The following is a 14,545-nucleotide window of genomic DNA, read 5'->3' as shown; positions in this document are numbered from 1 at the left end:
GGAGAGTCCCCAGTCACGGAGAACATGAAGAAGAGAGTCTCCACTCAAGAAGAATGTGAGGGAGAGAGTCCCCAGACATGAAGAAGGTGAGGAAGAGAGTCCCCAGTTATGGAGAACGTGTGGAAGAGAGTCCCCAGTCACGGAGAAAGTGAGGAAGAGAGTCCCCAGTCACAGAGACAGTGATGAAGAGAGTCTCCAGTCACGAAGAACGTGAGAAGGAGAGTCCCCAGTCACAGAGACTGTGATGAAGAGAGTCTCCATTCACGAAGAACGTGAGGAAGAGAGTCCCCAGTCACGGAGAAAGTGAGGAAGAGAGTCCCCAGTCCCAGAGAACATGAAGTAGAGAGTCTCCAGTCAAGAAGAACGTGTAGAAGAGAGTTACCATTCACAGAGAACGTGATGAGGAGAGACTCCAGTCACGAAGAACGTGAGGAAGAGAGTCCCCCATCCTGGACAACGTGAGACAGATAGTCCCCAGTCCGGGAGAAAGTGAAGAAGAGAGTTTCCAGTCACGAACACGGTGATGAAGAGTGTCCCCAGTTATGGAGAACATGAGGGAGAGAGTCCCCATTTACGGTGATTGTGATGAAGAGACTCCCCAGTGAGGCAGGACGTGAGGAAGAGAGTCCCCAGTCACGAAGAACGTGATAAAGAGAGTCCCCAGTCACGGAGAAAGTGAGGAAGAGAGCCCCAGGCCCAGAGAACATGAAGAAGAGAGTCTCCAGTCAAGAAGAACGTGTAGAATAGAGTCTACAGTTATGGAGATCGTGAGGAAGAGAGTCCACAGTCCCAGAGAATGTGATAAAGAGAGTCCACAGTCACGGAGAATGTGAGGAAGAGAGTCCACAGTCACGGAGAATGTGAGGAAGAGAGCCCCAGTCCCAGAGAACAAGAAGAAGGGAGTCTCCAGTCAAGAAGAACGTGTAGAATAGAGTCCCCATTCATGGAGAATGTGATGACGAGGGTCTCCAGTTACAAAGATTGTGATGAAGAGAGTCCCCAGCTATGGAGAACGTGTGGAAGAGAGTCCGAAGTTATGAAGACTGTGATGAATAGAGTCCCCAGTCACGAAGAACGTGAGGAGGAGAGTACCCAGTCACGAAGAATGTGAAGAATAGAGTCCCCAGTCACGAAGCACATGAGGAAGAGAGTCCCCAGTTACAGAGAACGTGAGGAAGAGAGTCCCCCATCCTGGACAACGTGAGACAGATAGTCCGCAGTCCCGGAGAACGTGAAGACGAGAGTTTCCAGTCATGAACACGGTGATGAAGAGTGTCCCCAGTTATGGAGAACGTGAGGAAGAGGGTCCCCAGTTACGAAGACTGTGATGAAGAGAGAGTCCATTCATGAACAACGTGAGGAAGAGAGTCCCAAGCCATAGCGGACTTGAGGAAGTGTGTCGGCATTCACGGAGAACCTGAGACAGAGAGTCCCCAGTCCCAGATAATGTGAGGAAGAGAGTTACCATTCACAGAGAACGTGATGAAGAGAGTCTCCAGTCACGAAGAACGTGAGGAAGAGAGTCCCCAGTTAAGAAGAACTTGAGGAAGAGAGTCTCCAGTCACGGAGAACCTGAGACAGAGACTCCCCAGTCCCGGAGAACGTGAGGAAGAGAGTCTCCATTCACAGAGACTGTGATGAAGAGAGTCTCCAGTCACGAAGAACGTGAGGAAGAGACTCACCAGTCACGGAAACTGTGATGAAGAGAGTCTCCAGTCACGAAGCACGTGCGGAAGCGAGTCCCCAGTTACGGCGAATGTGATGAAGAGAGTCCCCAGTGAGGCAGGACGTGAGGAAGAGAGTCCCGCGTCCTGGAGAAAATGAGACAGATAGTCCCCAGACCCGGAGAACGTGAAGAAGAGAGGCCCCAGTGACGGAGACTCTGATGAAGAGCGTCTCCATTCATGAAACTCGTGCGGAAGCGAGACCCCAGTTTCGGAGAAAGTGAGGAGGAGAGTCCCCAGTCACGGAGAACATGAAGAAGAGAGTCTCCACTCAAGAAGAATGTGAGGGAGAGAGTCCCCAGACATGAAGAAGGTGAGGAAGAGAGTCCCCAGTTATGGAGAACGTGTGGAAGAGAGTCCCCAGTCACGGAGAAAGTGAGGAAGAGAGTCCCCAGTCACAGAGACAGTGATGAAGAGAGTCTCCAGTCACGAAGAACGTGAGAAGGAGAGTCCCCAGTCACAGAGACTGTGATGAAGAGAGTCTCCATTCACGAAGAACGTGAGGAAGAGAGTCCCCAGTCACGGAGAAAGTGAGGAAGAGAGTCCCCAGTCCCAGAGAACATGAAGTAGAGAGTCTCCAGTCAAGAAGAACGTGTAGAAGAGAGTTACCATTCACAGAGAACGTGATGAGGAGAGACTCCAGTCACGAAGAACGTGAGGAAGAGAGTCCCCCATCCTGGACAACGTGAGACAGATAGTCCCCAGTCCGGGAGAAAGTGAAGAAGAGAGTTTCCAGTCACGAACACGGTGATGAAGAGTGTCCCCAGTTATGGAGAACATGAGGGAGAGAGTCCCCATTTACGGTGATTGTGATGAAGAGACTCCCCAGTGAGGCAGGACGTGAGGAAGAGAGTCCCCAGTCACGAAGAACGTGATAAAGAGAGTCCCCAGTCACGGAGAAAGTGAGGAAGAGAGCCCCAGGCCCAGAGAACATGAAGAAGAGAGTCTCCAGTCAAGAAGAACGTGTAGAATAGAGTCTACAGTTATGGAGATCGTGAGGAAGAGAGTCCACAGTCCCAGAGAATGTGATAAAGAGAGTCCACAGTCACGGAGAATGTGAGGAAGAGAGTCCACAGTCACGGAGAATGTGAGGAAGAGAGCCCCAGTCCCAGAGAACAAGAAGAAGGGAGTCTCCAGTCAAGAAGAACGTGTAGAATAGAGTCCCCATTCATGGAGAATGTGATGACGAGGGTCTCCAGTTACAAAGATTGTGATGAAGAGAGTCCCCAGCTATGGAGAACGTGTGGAAGAGAGTCCGAAGTTATGAAGACTGTGATGAATAGAGTCCCCAGTCACGAAGAACGTGAGGAGGAGAGTACCCAGTCACGAAGAATGTGAAGAATAGAGTCCCCAGTCACGAAGCACATGAGGAAGAGAGTCCCCAGTTACAGAGAACGTGAGGAAGAGAGTCCCCCATCCTGGACAACGTGAGACAGATAGTCCGCAGTCCCGGAGAACGTGAAGACGAGAGTTTCCAGTCATGAACACGGTGATGAAGAGTGTCCCCAGTTATGGAGAACGTGAGGAAGAGGGTCCCCAGTTACGAAGACTGTGATGAAGAGAGAGTCCATTCATGAAGAACGTGAGGAAGAGAGTCCCCAGCCATAGCGGACTTGAGGAAGTGTGTCGGCATTCACGGAGAACCTGAGACAGAGAGTCCCCAGTCCCAGAGAATGTGAGGAAGAGAGTTACCATTCACAGAGAACGTGATGAAGAGAGTCTCCAGTCACGAAGAACGTGAGGAAGAGAGTCCCCAGTTAAGAAGAACTTGAGGAAGAGAGTCTCCAGTCACGGAGAACCTGAGACAGAGACTCCCCAGTCCCGGAGAACGTGAGGAAGAGAGTCTCCATTCACAGAGACTGTGATGAAGAGAGTCTCCAGTCACGAAGAACGTGAGGAAGAGACTCACCAGTCACGGAAACTGTGATGAAGAGAGTCTCCAGTCACGAAGCACGTGCGGAAGCGAGTCCCCAGTTACGGCGAATGTGATGAAGAGAGTCCCCAGTGAGGCAGGACGTGAGGAAGAGAGTCCCGCGTCCTGGAGAAAATGAGACAGATAGTCCCCAGACCCGGAGAACGTGAAGAAGAGAGGCACAAGTGACGGAGACTCTGATGAAGAGCGTCTCCATTCATGAAACTCGTGCGGAAGCGAGACCCCAGTTTCGGAGAAAGTGAGGAGGAGAGTCCCCAGTCACGGAGAACATGAAGAAGAGAGTCTCCAGTCAAGAAGAATGTGAGGGAGAGAGTCCCCAGACATGAAGAAGGTGAGGAAGAGAGTCCCCAGTTATGGAGAACGTGTGGAAGAGAGTCCCCAGTCACGGAGAAAGTGAGGAAGAGAGTCCCCAGTCACAGAGACAGTGATGAAGAGAGTCTCCAGTCACGAAGAACGTGAGAAGGAGAGTCCCCAGTCACAGAGACTGTGATGAAGAGAGTCTCCATTCACGAAGAACGTGAGGAAGAGAGTCCCCAGTCACGGAGAAAGTGAGGAAGAGAGTCCCCAGTCCCAGAGAACATGAAGTAGAGAGTCTCCAGTCAAGAAGAACGTGTAGAAGAGAGTTACCATTCACAGAGAACGTGATGAGGAGAGACTCCAGTCACGAAGAACGTGAGGAAGAGAGTCCCCCATCCTGGACAACGTGAGACAGATAGTCCCCAGTCCGGGAGAAAGTGAAGAAGAGAGTTTCCAGTCACGAACACGGTGATGAAGAGTGTCCCCAGTTATGGAGAACATGAGGGAGAGAGTCCCCATTTACGGTGATTGTGATGAAGAGACTCCCCAGTGAGGCAGGACGTGAGGAAGAGAGTCCCCAGTCACGAAGAACGTGATAAAGAGAGTCCCCAGTCACGGAGAAAGTGAGGAAGAGAGCCCCAGGCCCAGAGAACATGAAGAAGAGAGTCTCCAGTCAAGAAGAACGTGTAGAATAGAGTCTACAGTTATGGAGATCGTGAGGAAGAGAGTCCACAGTCCCAGAGAATGTGATAAAGAGAGTCCACAGTCACGGAGAATGTGAGGAAGAGAGTCCACAGTCACGGAGAATGTGAGGAAGAGAGCCCCAGTCCCAGAGAACAAGAAGAAGGGAGTCTCCAGTCAAGAAGAACGTGTAGAATAGAGTCCCCATTCATGGAGAATGTGATGACGAGGGTCTCCAGTTACAAAGATTGTGATGAAGAGAGTCCCCAGCTATGGAGAACGTGTGGAAGAGAGTCCGAAGTTATGAAGACTGTGATGAATAGAGTCCCCAGTCACGAAGAACGTGAGGAGGAGAGTACCCAGTCACGAAGAATGTGAAGAATAGAGTCCCCAGTCACGAAGCACATGAGGAAGAGAGTCCCCAGTTACAGAGAACGTGAGGAAGAGAGTCCCCCATCCTGGACAACGTGAGACAGATAGTCCGCAGTCCCGGAGAACGTGAAGACGAGAGTTTCCAGTCATGAACACGGTGATGAAGAGTGTCCCCAGTTATGGAGAACGTGAGGAAGAGGGTCCCCAGTTACGAAGACTGTGATGAAGAGAGAGTCCATTCATGAAGAACGTGAGGAAGAGAGTCCCAAGCCATAGCGGACTTGAGGAAGTGTGTCGGCATTCACGGAGAACCTGAGACAGAGAGTCCCCAGTCCCAGAGAATGTGAGGAAGAGAGTTACCATTCACAGAGAACGTGATGAAGAGAGTCTCCAGTCACGAAGAACGTGAGGAAGAGAGTCCCCAGTTAAGAAGAACTTGAGGAAGAGAGTCTCCAGTCACGGAGAACCTGAGACAGAGACTCCCCAGTCCCGGAGAACGTGAGGAAGAGAGTCTCCATTCACAGAGACTGTGATGAAGAGAGTCTCCAGTCACGAAGAACGTGAGGAAGAGACTCACCAGTCACGGAAACTGTGATGAAGAGAGTCTCCAGTCACGAAGCACGTGCGGAAGCGAGTCCCCAGTTACGGCGAATGTGATGAAGAGAGTCCCCAGTGAGGCAGGACGTGAGGAAGAGAGTCCCGCGTCCTGGAGAAAATGAGACAGATAGTCCCCAGACCCGGAGAACGTGAAGAAGAGAGGCACAAGTGACGGAGACTCTGATGAAGAGCGTCTCCATTCATGAAACTCGTGCGGAAGCGAGACCCCAGTTTCGGAGAAAGTGAGGAGGAGAGTCCCCAGTCACGGAGAACATGAAGAAGAGAGTCTCCAGTCAAGAAGAATGTGAGGGAGAGAGTCCCCAGACATGAAGAAGGTGAGGAAGAGAGTCCCCAGTTATGGAGAACGTGTGGAAGAGAGTCCCCAGTCACGGAGAAAGTGAGGAAGAGAGTCCCCAGTCACAGAGACAGTGATGAAGAGAGTCTCCAGTCACGAAGAACGTGAGAAGGAGAGTCCCCAGTCACAGAGACTGTGATGAAGAGAGTCTCCATTCACGAAGAACGTGAGGAAGAGAGTCCCCAGTCACGGAGAAAGTGAGGAAGAGAGTCCCCAGTCCCAGAGAACATGAAGTAGAGAGTCTCCAGTCAAGAAGAACGTGTAGAAGAGAGTTACCATTCACAGAGAACGTGATGAGGAGAGACTCCAGTCACGAAGAACGTGAGGAAGAGAGTCCCCCATCCTGGACAACGTGAGACAGATAGTCCCCAGTCCGGGAGAAAGTGAAGAAGAGAGTTTCCAGTCACGAACACGGTGATGAAGAGTGTCCCCAGTTATGGAGAACATGAGGGAGAGAGTCCCCATTTACGGTGATTGTGATGAAGAGACTCCCCAGTGAGGCAGGACGTGAGGAAGAGAGTCCCCAGTCACGAAGAACGTGATAAAGAGAGTCCCCAGTCACGGAGAAAGTGAGGAAGAGAGCCCCAGGCCCAGAGAACATGAAGAAGAGAGTCTCCAGTCAAGAAGAACGTGTAGAATAGAGTCTACAGTTATGGAGATCGTGAGGAAGAGAGTCCACAGTCCCAGAGAATGTGATAAAGAGAGTCCACAGTCACGGAGAATGTGAGGAAGAGAGTCCACAGTCACGGAGAATGTGAGGAAGAGAGCCCCAGTCCCAGAGAACAAGAAGAAGGGAGTCTCCAGTCAAGAAGAACGTGTAGAATAGAGTCCCCATTCATGGAGAATGTGATGACGAGGGTCTCCAGTTACAAAGATTGTGATGAAGAGAGTCCCCAGCTATGGAGAACGTGTGGAAGAGAGTCCGAAGTTATGAAGACTGTGATGAATAGAGTCCCCAGTCACGAAGAACGTGAGGAGGAGAGTACCCAGTCACGAAGAATGTGAAGAATAGAGTCCCCAGTCACGAAGCACATGAGGAAGAGAGTCCCCAGTTACAGAGAACGTGAGGAAGAGAGTCCCCCATCCTGGACAACGTGAGACAGATAGTCCGCAGTCCCGGAGAACGTGAAGACGAGAGTTTCCAGTCATGAACACGGTGATGAAGAGTGTCCCCAGTTATGGAGAACGTGAGGAAGAGGGTCCCCAGTTACGAAGACTGTGATGAAGAGAGAGTCCATTCATGAAGAACGTGAGGAAGAGAGTCCCAAGCCATAGCGGACTTGAGGAAGTGTGTCGGCATTCACGGAGAACCTGAGACAGAGAGTCCCCAGTCCCAGAGAATGTGAGGAAGAGAGTTACCATTCACAGAGAACGTGATGAAGAGAGTCTCCAGTCACGAAGAACGTGAGGAAGAGAGTCCCCAGTTAAGAAGAACTTGAGGAAGAGAGTCTCCAGTCACGGAGAACCTGAGACAGAGACTCCCCAGTCCCGGAGAACGTGAGGAAGAGAGTCTCCATTCACAGAGACTGTGATGAAGAGAGTCTCCAGTCACGAAGAACGTGAGGAAGAGACTCACCAGTCACGGAAACTGTGATGAAGAGAGTCTCCAGTCACGAAGCACGTGCGGAAGCGAGTCCCCAGTTACGGCGAATGTGATGAAGAGAGTCCCCAGTGAGGCAGGACGTGAGGAAGAGAGTCCCGCGTCCTGGAGAAAATGAGACAGATAGTCCCCAGACCCGGAGAACGTGAAGAAGAGAGGCACAAGTGACGGAGACTCTGATGAAGAGCGTCTCCATTCATGAAACTCGTGCGGAAGCGAGACCCCAGTTTCGGAGAAAGTGAGGAGGAGAGTCCCCAGTCACGGAGAACATGAAGAAAAGAGTCTCCAGTCAAGAAGAATGTGAGGGAGAGAGTCCCCAGACATGAAGAAGGTGAGGAAGAGAGTCCCCAGTTATGGAGAACGTGTGGAAGAGAGTCCCCAGTCACGGAGAAAGTGAGGAAGAGAGTCCCCAGTCACAGAGACAGTGATGAAGAGAGTCTCCAGTCACGAAGAACGTGAGAAGGAGAGTCCCCAGTCACAGAGACTGTGATGAAGAGAGTCTCCATTCACGAAGAACGTGAGGAAGAGAGTCCCCAGTCACGGAGAAAGTGAGGAAGAGAGTCCCCAGTCCCAGAGAACATGAAGAAGAGAGTCTCCAGTCGGGAAGAACGTGAGGAAGAGTGTCCCAAGTCCCGTAGAACGTGAGACAGAGAGTCCGCAGTCCCAGAGAACGAGAAGAAGGGAATCCCCAGTCACGCAGGACGTGAGGAAGAGACTCCCCAGTTACGGCGAATGTGATGAAGAGAGTCCCCAGTGAGGCAGGACGTGAGGAAGAGAGTCCTCCGTCCTGGAGAAAGTGAGACAGATAGTCCCCAGTCCCGGAGAACGTGAGGAAGAGGGTCCCCAGTTACGAAGACTGTGATGAAGAGAGAGTCCGGTCATGAAGAACGTGAGGAAGAGAGTCCCCAGTAACAGAGACTGTGATGAAGAGAGTCTCCGGTCACGAAGTGCGTGAGGAAGAGAGTCTCCAGTCATGCAGAACTTGAGGAAGAGTGTCCCCATCACGGAGAACCTGAGACAGAGACTCCCCTGTCCCGGAGAACGTGAGGAAGAGAGTCTCCATTCGCAGACACTGTGATGAAGATTGTCCCCAATCACGCAGAACATGAAGAAGAGAGTCCCCAATCATGGAGAATGTGAGGAAGAGAGTCTCCAGTCACGAAGAGCGTGAGTAAGAGCGTCCCCAGTCACGAAGAATGTGAAGAAGAGAGTCTCCAGTTATGGAGAACATGAGGAAGAGAGTCCCCAGTTACGAAGACTGTGATGAAGAGAGTCTCCAGTCACGAAGAACGTGAGGAAGAGAGTCTCCAGTCATGGAGAACTTGAGGAAGAGTGTCCCCATCACGGAGAACCTGAGACAGAGACTCCCCAGTCACGAAGAACGTGAGAAGGAGAGTCCCCAGTCACAGAGACTGTGATGAAGAGAGTCTCCAGTCACGAAGAACGTGAGGAAGAGAGTCCCCAGTTACGGAGAATGTGATGAAGAGAGTCCCCAGTCACGGAGAAAGTGAGGAAGAGAGTCCCCAGTCCCAGAGAACATGAAGAAGAGTCTTCAGCCAAGAAGAACGTGAGAAGGAGAGTCCCCAGTCACAGAGACTGTGATGAAGAGAGTCCCCAGTCACGAAGAACGTGAGGAAGAGAGTCTCCAGTCATGGAGAACTTGAGGAAGAGTGTCCCCATCACGGAGAACCTGAGACAGAGACTCCCCAGTCACGAAGAACGTGAGAAGGAGAGTCCCCAGTCACAGAGACTGTGATGAAGAGAGTCTCCAGTCACGAAGAACGTGAGGAAGAGAGTCCCCAGTTACGGAGAATGTGATGAAGAGAGTCCCCAGTCACGGAGAAAGTGAGGAAGAGAGTCCCCAGTCCCAGAGAACATGAAGAAGAGTCTCCAGCCAAGAAGAACGTGAGGAAGAGAGTCACCATTCATGAAGAACGTGAAGAATAGAGTCCCCAGTTATGGAGAACGTGAGGAAGAGTGTCCCCAGTCCCGGGGAACATGAGGAAGAGAGTCCCCATTCATGGAGAACGTGATGAAGAGGGTCTCTATTTACAAAGATTGTGATGAAGAGAGTCCCCAGTCACGAAGAATGTGAGGAAGAGAGTCCCCAGTCAAAGAGAACATGATGAAGAAAAGTCCACAGTCACAGAGACTGTGATGAAGAGAGTCTCCAGTCACGAAGAGCGTGAGGAATAGAGTCCCCAGTCCCAGAGAACATGAAGAAGAGAGTCTCAAGTCACGAATAGTGTGAGGATGAGAGTCCCCAGTCACGAAGTATGTGAAGAAGAGAGTCCCCAGTTGTGGAAAACGTGAGGAAGAGAGTCCCCAGTTACGAAGGCTGTGATGAAGAGAGTCTCCGGTCACGAAGAACGTGAGGAAGAGAGTCTCCAGTCATGGAGAACTTGAGGAAGAGTGTCCCCATCACGGAGAACCTGTGACAGAGACTCCCCAGTCACGAAGAACGTGAGAAGGAGAGTCCCCAGTCACAGAGACTGTGATGAAGAGAGTCTCCAGTCACGAAGAACGTGAGGAAGAGTGTCCCCATCACGGAGAACCTGTGACAGAGACTCCCCAGTCCCGGAGAACGTGAGGAAGAGAGTCTCCATTCACAGACACTGTGATGAATAGTGTCCCCAATCACGCAGAACGTGAGGAAGCGAGTCCCCAGTCCCGGAGAACATGAAGAAGGGAGTCTCCCGTCATGAAGAACGTGAGGAAGAGTGTCCCAAGTCCCGGAGAACGTGAGACAGAGAGTCCGCAGTCCCAGAGAACGAGAAGAAGGGAGTCCCCAGTCACGCAGGACGTGAGGAAGTGACTCCCCAGTCACGCAGGACGTGAGGAAGTGACTCCCCAGTCACGGAAACTGTGATGAAGAGAGTCCCCAGTCACGAAGCACGTGCGGAAGCGAGTCCCCAGTTACGGCGAATGTGGTGAAGAGAGTCCCCAGTGAGGCAGGACGTGAGGAAGAGAGTCCCCCGTCCTGGAGAAAGTGAGACAGATAGTCCCCAGTCCCGGAGAAAGTGAGGAAGAGACTCCCCAGTCACGGAAACTGTGATGAAGAGAGTCTCCAGTCACGAAGCACGTGCGGAAGCGAGCCCCCAGTTACGGCGAATGTGATGAAGAGAGTCCCCAGTGAGGCAGGACGTGAGGAAGAGAGTCCCCAGTTACGGAGAATGTGATGAAGAGAGTCCCCAGTCACGGAGAAAGTGAGGAAGAGAGTCCCCAGTCCCAGAGAACATGAAGAAGAGTCTCCAGCCAAGAGGAACGTGAGAAGGAGAGTCCCCAGTCACAGAGACTGTGATGAAGAGAGTCCCCAGTCACGAAGAACGTGAGGAAGAGAGTCTCCAGTCATGGAGAACTTGAGGAAGAGTGTCCCCATCACGGAGAACCTGAGACAGAGACTCCCCAGTCCCGGAGAACGTGAGGAAGAAGAGTCCCCAGTTACGAAGACTGTGATGAAGAGAGAGTCCGGTCATGAAGAACGTGAGGAAGAGAGTCCCCAGTCACGAAGAACGTGAGGAAGAGAGTCCCCAGTCACAGAGACTGTGATGAAGAGAGTCTCCGGTCACGAAGAACGTGAGGAATAGAGTCCCCAGTTACGGAGAATGTGATGAAGAGAGTCCACAGTCACGGAGAAAGTGAGGAAGAGAGTCCCCAGTCCCAGAGAACTTGAAGAAGAGTCTCCAGCCAAGAAGAACGTGAGGAAGAGAGTCACCATTCATGAAGAACGTGAAGAATAGAGTCCCCAGTTATGGAGAACGTGAGGAAGAGTTTCCCCAGTCCCGGGGAACATGAGGAAGAGAGTCCCCATTCATGGAGAACGTGATGAAGAGAGACTGCAGTCACGAAGAAAGTGAGGAAGAAAGTCCCCATTCACGGAGAACGTGATGAAGAGAGACTCCAGTCACGAAGAACGTGAGACAGAGAGTCACCAGACACGAAGAACTTGATGAAGAGAATTCCCAGTCACGAAGAACGTGAGGAAGAGAGTCTCCAGTCATGAAGAACGTGAGACAGAGAGTCCCCAGACATGAAGAACTTGATGAAGAGAGTACCGAGTCACGAAGAACGTGAGGAAGAGAGTCTCCATTCATGAAGAACGTGAGGAAGAGTTACTCAACTCACGAAGAACGTGAGGAAGAGAGTCCACAGTCACGAAGAACCTGAGGAATTAGGTAGCCAGTTACGAGGAACGTGAGGAAGTGAGTCCCCAGTCACGGAGAACGGGAGACAGAGAGTCCCCAGTCCCAGGGTATGTGAGGAAGTGTGTCTCCAGTCACGGAGAACGTGAGGAAGAGAGTCCCCAGTCACGAAGACCGTGTGGAAGAGAGTCTCCAGTCACGAAGAGCGTGAGGCAGAGAGTCCGCATTTACGAGGAATGTGATGAAGCGAGTCTCCAGTCACGAGGAACGTTAGGAAGAGAGTCCCCAGTCACGAAGAACCTGAGTTGGAGAGTCCCCAGTCACGAAGAAAGTGTGGAAGAGAGTCTTCAGTCACGAAGAACGTGAGGAAGAGAGTACCCATTCACGAAGAACGTGTGGAAGAGAGTCTCCAGTCACGAAGAACGTCAGGAAGAGAGTCCCCATTCACGGAGAACGTGATGAAGTGAGCCTACAGCCATGAAGAACGTGAGGAAGAGAGTCCCCAGTCACGAATAACTTGATGAAGAGAGTCCACAGTCACGAAGAACGTGATGACGTGAGCCTACAGCCCAGAAGAACGTGAGGAAGAGAGTCCTCAGTCACGAAGAACCTGAGGAAGAGAGTCTCCTGTCACGAAGAACGTGAAGAAGGGAGTCCCCATTCACGGAGAACGTGAGGCAGAGAGTCCTCAGTCACGAAGAACCTGAGGAAGAGAGTCTCCAGTCACGAAGAACGTGAGGCAGAGAGTCCCCAGTCACGAATAACTTGAAGAAGTGAGTCCCCAGTCACGAAGAACGTGAGGAAGAGTGTGTCCACTCACGAAGAACGTGAGGAAGAGAGTCCACAGTCACGAAGAACGTGATGAAGTGAGCCTACAGCCCAGAAGAACGTGAGGAAGAGAGTCTCCATTCATGAAGAACGTGAGGAAGAGTTACTCAACTCACGAAGAACGTGAGGAAGAGAGTCCACAGTCACGAAGAACCTGAGGAATTAGGTAGCCAGTTACGAGGAACGTGAGGAAGTGAGTCCCCAGTCACGGAGAACGGGAGACAGAGAGTCCCCAGTCCCAGGGTATGTGAGGAAGTGTGTCTCCAGTCACGGAGAACGTGAGGAAGAGAGTCCCCAGTCACGAAGACCGTGTGGAAGAGAGTCTCCAGTCACGAAGAGCGTGAGGCAGAGAGTCCGCATTTACGAGGAATGTGATGAAGCGAGTCTCCAGTCACGAGGAACGTTAGGAAGAGAGTCCCCAGTCACGAAGAACCTGAGTTGGAGAGTCCCCAGTCACGAAGAAAGTGTGGAAGAGAGTCTTCAGTCACGAAGAACGTGAGGAAGAGAGTACCCATTCACGAAGAACGTGTGGAAGAGAGTCTCCAGTCACGAAGAACGTCAGGAAGAGAGTCCCCATTCACGGAGAACGTGATGAAGTGAGCCTACAGCCATGAAGAACGTGAGGAAGAGAGTCCCCAGTCACGAATAACTTGATGAAGAGAGTCCACAGTCACGAAGAACGTGATGACGTGAGCCTACAGCCCAGAAGAACGTGAGGAAGAGAGTCCTCAGTCACGAAGAACCTGAGGAAGAGAGTCTCCTGTCACGAAGAACGTGAAGAAGGGAGTCCCCATTCACGGAGAACGTGAGGCAGAGAGTCCTCAGTCACGAAGAACCTGAGGAAGAGAGTCTCCAGTCACGAAGAACGTGAGGCAGAGAGTCCCCAGTCACGAATAACTTGAAGAAGTGAGTCCCCAGTCACGAAGAACGTGAGGAAGAGTGTGTCCACTCACGAAGAACGTGAGGAAGAGAGTCCACAGTCACGAAGAACGTGATGAAGTGAGCCTACAGCCCAGAAGAACGTGAGGAAGAGAGTCTCCATTCATGAAGAACGTGAGGAAGAGTTACTCAACTCACGAAGAACGTGAGGAAGAGAGTCCACAGTCACGAAGAACCTGAGGAATTAGGTAGCCAGTTACGAGGAACGTGAGGAAGTGAGTCCCCAGTCACGGAGAACGGGAGACAGAGAGTCCCCAGTCCCAGGGTATGTGAGGAAGTGTGTCTCCAGTCACGGAGAACGTGAGGAAGAGAGTCCCCAGTCACGAAGACCGTGTGGAAGAGAGTCTCCAGTCACGAAGAGCGTGAGGCAGAGAGTCCGCATTTACGAGGAATGTGATGAAGCGAGTCTCCAGTCACGAGGAACGTTAGGAAGAGAGTCCCCAGTCACGAAGAACCTGAGTTGGAGAGTCCCCAGTCACGAAGAAAGTGTGGAAGAGAGTCTTCAGTCACGAAGAACGTGAGGAAGAGAGTACCCATTCACGAAGAACGTGTGGAAGAGAGTCTCCAGTCACGAAGAACGTCAGGAAGAGAGTCCCCATTCACGGAGAACGTGATGAAGTGAGCCTACAGCCATGAAGAACGTGAGGAAGAGAGTCCCCAGTCACGAATAACTTGATGAAGAGAGTCCACAGTCACGAAGAACGTGATGACGTGAGCCTACAGCCCAGAAGAACGTGAGGAAGAGAGTCCTCAGTCACGAAGAACCTGAGGAAGAGAGTCTCCTGTCACGAAGAACGTGAAGAAGGGAGTCCCCATTCACGGAGAACGTGAGGCAGAGAGTCCTCAGTCACGAAGAACCTGAGGAAGAGAGTCTCCAGTCACGAAGAACGTGAGGCAGAGAGTCCCCAGTCACGAATAACTTGAAGAAGTGAGTCCCCAGTCACGAAGAACGTGAGGAAGAGTGTGTCCACTCACGAAGAACGTGAGGAAGAGAGCCCACAGTCACGAAGAACGTGATGAAGTGAGCCTACAGCCATGAAGAACGTGAGGAAGAGAGTCCTCAGTCACGAAGAACCT

This window comes from Hypanus sabinus, chromosome 15 (assembly GCF_030144855.1).
Source record: "Hypanus sabinus isolate sHypSab1 chromosome 15, sHypSab1.hap1, whole genome shotgun sequence".
In the NCBI taxonomy this organism is placed as follows: Eukaryota; Metazoa; Chordata; class Chondrichthyes; order Myliobatiformes; family Dasyatidae; genus Hypanus; species Hypanus sabinus.
The sequence above is the reverse complement of the archived record's forward strand: the minus strand, read 5'-3'. Positions refer to the sequence as shown.